The sequence below is a fragment of the Arachis hypogaea genome, chromosome 16 (assembly GCF_003086295.3).
Source record: "Arachis hypogaea cultivar Tifrunner chromosome 16, arahy.Tifrunner.gnm2.J5K5, whole genome shotgun sequence".
In the NCBI taxonomy this organism is placed as follows: domain Eukaryota; kingdom Viridiplantae; phylum Streptophyta; class Magnoliopsida; order Fabales; family Fabaceae; genus Arachis; species Arachis hypogaea.
The window spans coordinates 41,655,406-41,660,835 of NC_092051.1; the positions used below are offsets into that span (position 1 = coordinate 41,655,406).

At 34.7% G+C, this 5,430-nt stretch overlaps 1 non-coding gene across 1 annotated transcript; it reads left to right on the plus strand.

The window, feature by feature from the left end:
• Positions 1-207: 207 nt before the first annotated feature.
• LOC112761346 (small nucleolar RNA R71) lies at positions 208-314 on the plus strand. Its single transcript, XR_003181746.1, has one exon. It is a non-coding gene; the product is annotated as a small nucleolar RNA R71 (small nucleolar RNA).
• The last annotated feature ends 5,116 nt before the right edge of the window (positions 315-5,430 follow it).

A 5,430-nucleotide genomic window follows, 5' to 3' on the forward strand; every position in this document is an offset into this window, starting at 1 on the left:
CTGCTAGAGGATACTTCTGCAACGGCTTTTGAACGGCCTTGTTTCTGCCTGTGATTCCTAGTAGATTCAGCTAAGTCACTGATCAATTGCCATGCCTCATCAGTGGTCTTGTACTTTTTCATAGACCCATTGCTAGCACTTTCCAATGTGGTCTTATCTTGGGGCCTCATGCCCTGTGTGACATAACCGAGTAACACTATCTTGTCAATCATATGGTGGGGGCAAGCTTCCAGAAGATTATTGAAGCGCTCCCAGTACTCATAGAGAATTTCAGAATCATTCTGAACAATCATGGAAATATCTTTCCTCAATTTATCAGTAACTTCAGCTGGAAAGAACTTTTCCAAGAATTCTCTTCTGAGTGTATCCCAGTTGGATACAGTTGCTGCGGGTTGAGTGTAGTACCACTCTCTTGCCTTTCCCTCAAGAGAAAACGGGAAGGCTTTCAGCAAAATTGAAGTTTCATCTGCACTATCACGCCTGACAGTAGAACAGGCTGCTTGAAAATCTTTCAGGTGCTTGATAGGCTCTTGAGCAGGTAAGCCATGAAACTTGGGCATCAAATTGAGCAGTGCGGTCTTTATTTCAAAATCTGTAGCTTCCGCTGGGTGATGCGCTTGAAATGGTTGCATTGTAAAATCAGGGGCTCCAGCCTCCTGGATAGTAACTCTCCTGGCTGCTGCCATGTTACCTGCACGTAAAACAACCAAATCAGTAGAACGGGAGCTGGTTTCTTTCTCAAGTGACATTTCAGATCTGCCCTCAGGGAGGACTAACCGACGCCGAGCTTGCCTTATTCGTGAAATAGTTCTTTCAATCTCAGGATCGAATACTAGCAAGCTTGGATCAGGAAGCGAACGCGTCATCCAACGAAAGAAACAAGCAGCTCATAGTAGTAAAATAAAATAAAATGCAAATAAATAAAATCCAATTAATAACTTTAGCACTCTATTGCAACTCCCCGGCAACGGCGCCAAAAATTGATGCGAGCGGAAATTGGCGAGTTAAGAATGATTATAAAATATGCGTTGCAAGTATAGTTCTCAACCAACCAGAAATCCGCTCATCAATTTATAAGGGTGTCACAGAAATTAAAATTAAAATACTGGGAGTATGAATCCCAGGTCGTCTCCCAACGAATTGCAGAAAAGTGTGCTATTTGATTAATCAGATGTTTTCAAAAAGGTTTGAGTTGAATGGCAGAAAATTAAATTAGAGAATTTATATAAATTTAAATAAAAGCCTTGACTGGGAGTTGATTAGCTGGAAGTCCTATTCTTGTCGGAGTACTCTCAAGATTAATTGACAATTGGGGGTTATTATGTTTAGTTGCCCCTTACTAAGTAAGGGAAAGTCAAACGAGTTGAAGTGCTGTATCTATCCACAAGTTCCAATCCGCTCTTGGGAGGATTGGTGTTAATGACTAGAGAGCAATCCAACAATAAACCCAATTACAATCTTTCTCTTGAGCATCCCAACTCAAAGGTTCCTTTCAATCAACTCCCCATCAAGTTAGGGAACTACTCGCTCATTGTAAATATAAAATTCACAGCATAAGAAAGGGAATTAAAGAAAGACATGATAAATAATAATCAAAAGATTAATTAAAAATAAAAGTGATTCTTGTATTAATAAATGCTAAAATAATCCAATAGTAAAAGCAAGTAAATTAAGGAACATGGAAGAGTAAGAGACAAGTAAAGAGAACGAACTAGAATGTCGAAGTCTTGATGAGGCAATAACTCTTCTCAATATCCCAATGTAAAAGCAATGAAAATAACAAATCCTAAAAACTATGAATGTGTAGAGAGAAAACCTAGAGGAAAGGAAAACTAGATCTAAAAACTAAAACTATATGGAATGAATGTTGTTGTTGATTTCTGCATGTTCTCTGGCTCTAGTCTGCTTTTCTGGGCCGAAAATTGGGTCAAAATAAGGCCCGAAATCGCCCCCAGCGATTCTGCAGATTATGTAAATCGCGCATGTCACGCGGTCGCGTCATCCATGCGGCCGTGTCATTCGGCTTTCTGCTTTACCACGCGGTCGCGTCATCCATGCGGCCGCGTCACTTGTGCTATTCCATGCCGCGCGGTCGCGTCATCCATGCGACCGCGTCACTGCGATTTCCTTTCTTTCGCGCGGTCGCGTGATCCATGCGGCCGCGTCGCTTCTCGCTGGTCATCTCCTCAATTTCTTGTGTTTCCTCCATTTTTGCAAGCTTCTTTTCCAATCTCTAACTCATTCATGCCCTATAAAGCCTGAAACACTTAACACACAGATTACGGCATCGAATGGAATAAAAGAGAAATAAAATACATAATTAAAAGTCCCTAGGAAGCAAGTTTTCAATCTTGCAATAACTTCAGGAAGGAATTATAAATGCATGCTTATTTAATGAATAAGTGGGTAAAGATCATGATAAAACCACACAATTAAACACAATATAAACCATAAAATAGTAGTTTATCACCCGTACGGATCGTCCACGCGTGCGCGTCGCTGCCAGCTTCTCCAAACTTCAATTTCTCGTGATCCTTCCACTTTTGCATGCTTTCTTTCCATCCTCCAAGCCATTCCTGTCCTATAAAACCTAAAAACACTTAACACACATATCACGATATCAAATGGTAATAAGAGAGGATTAAAAATTAGTAATTTACTCACTTACCCTCCCTTTCACTCCCTTTCACGCATGCAAGGCAGGAAGCTGCCAATCGCAACCTGCGACTTCCCTTTTACGCCAGCCAAACACAACCTGCGTTTTGGAAATCCCAGACTGGTCAAAGGTAGATCCTGTCTAAATGCAGGGAGCCAACGGACACGTTTCGATTTCTGGACTCCCTTCCCTGCCAATCGTAGCCTGCGTTTTGCAGCAGGTGGCAGTGTTTTGGTTTTCGTCCCAAGCAAAACGTTACCTGTGTTTTGCAGGTGACTGAGCAATGCAGGTCCATATTTATGGGCAATACACCATGCACCCATATTTATGATTATCACCATTATTTGATCCATTAATAAATTAATTTCTGACTTCTTGAACTTGGATATATCTCCGATGGATTTATTAATTAATCTCATGTTTTTATAAGGCAATATTCTCACTACAAGAAAATAGTATTTGTAACAAAAAATTTATATCAAATTTAAAATTATTATAAATTATATTTTTTTGTAATAATAATTAGTTATTGTTATATAATAAGAATATTTTGCAACAATAAAAAAATTTGTTACAAAATATTTTAATATTTTATAACTGCGTGATTTTTTATTTGTTATAAATTATATTGGCTTTGATATCGAATTGTTATTTTGTTGCAAAATGTTATAATATTTTATAACAATAGATTATATTGTTAAAAAATTTAAAATATTTTGTAACAAAAAATTAATTTATCACAAAATACAATATTTTTGTAACAAGTTATTTATATGTCACAAAATTCAAAATTTTTTTGTAACTAATAAAAAATTTTATTTCAAGATATTAAATATAAGTCCTTAAATTTTTAAAAATTAAAATAATGAGTTATATATGATTTATTATATTTATTTAGGATTTTATATTAAAAAATTATTTACTAAAAATATTTATGTCAAATTAATGATTCTTTGAGTTTAAAATTATTTTAGACTCATAAATTCTATAATAATTGAGAATTTTCTTATTTAAAATTTAAAATATTAGTAATTAGAAAATAATAAAAATTTGATTATTTAATTAAAAAAAAATTAGAATTTATAGTTTAATTTTATGAACTAAAAAAAATTAAATTATGTATAATTTTAAATTAAAATATTTATTTAAAATTAATTAGTAAGTTGATAATTAAATAATATTTTAAAAATAATTTTAATAAATTAAATTTAATTTTCAATTACTATTTTATTCTCTAGTTTTATGCAAATTTCGGTTACCCTTATTCCCTTAACTGATCCTAACCCTAATTTTACTAATTCACACATCCCCACCATCTCTCACTCAGCTAACACACAACACTCTTACTCAGGAAGAAAGAAGAAAACAGAGAAGAGAGAGTGAGTGAACGACGGTGAAGGAAGAAGAAGGGAGGAAGGAAGAAAAGGCACCGCTGCATCTGCACAGCTCCGGCGCCATCGCGTCTGGTCCATCGCATTGCCGTTGTCGCAAAGCATCTGTTCGGCCCTTGTTCGCGAAGCTTCCATCTCTATTTGCGACCTTCTGCCTCTGTTTTGCCGTGCATTCGCCTTCGTTTTGTCGTGCTTCTGCCGCTTCTCCAACCATCGTCTTTCAGCCTCCGCTCATACTCTTCTGTTCCGTCGTGTGTTTGAGCCTTTGATTATTTTAAGTTTTCTAAATTTTTGGTGTTTCTAATTGTTATTTCTTTAAGTTTTTTTTTTTGAATTTGTTCTCGGTTATAATTTTTTATCTAATTATTTGGTTTCACTTTTTTGGGCATGTTTCTACAGTTTAGTAAGTGAGATTCTTTTAATTTTGTTGTTTTATTATCTCTTTTAGTTTTATTCTGTTGCAGCATTGAAGCAGCTTGTGTCGCTCATCCTACTATTGTTGTGTTAATCAATTTTGCATTATTAAGAAGGTAAGTAGTGTTGTGGTTTTGAAATTTCAACATATAAAGTAGTATTGTCATTATGTCATTTTGGTTTAGGTAGTTAGGGTTTATGATTCGTTGATTTAGGATTTAAGCTTTATATTCATTGCTATCGGTGCTGTCGAATTGAATTAGATTTAAGCTTTATAGTATATTTGGATGACTGCATCTCTGTCTCTCTAGTCTCTTTGGCTCACTGCTGCTTTTCTCCTCCCTTTCGCTGCCAGTTCAGGTAAAGACCTCCCCTTTATCCTCTTCATGTCAATGTTCAATATCTTGTATTTGGACTATATTGTTTTTCTCTTTGTTTTGTTCTGAATATGCTTGTGATGTATTATTTATAATTCTGCTGAGATCCAATCTGTGATACTTATTTTGTATTGAATTTTTGTTCTGAGTTATTAAGTTATTAGTCTATATGATTGAATATTTTCTGCTACATTAAACTGAATTTATTTGTTGAATTTTTAGTTGAATGTTGCTTGTTCTGTATCTTGTTTTGAATTGATTGAAATGAATGATGAAATTTTTATTGTTGTTGAATTTTTGGTTGTTGTTGAATATTCATTCGATTAAAAAGAGAAAAAAGGAACTAAAAGAAAAAGAAAGGAAGTTAGTGTATTTGCTATTGGCCTGTTGCGGTTGTGATGAGACGATGATTTTATTGTTTACATGAATATTGATTTGGTGAATGGTGATGATTGAAATTAATCCCTTATATATTTTATTAATCATGAACTACAATGGAGAATTTTTGTTAATGCATTAAATTCAATTGTTGAAATTTTGGTCTTATACTCTGGCTATTCCTTATCTTGATGATGATGAGTTTGAAGAACTT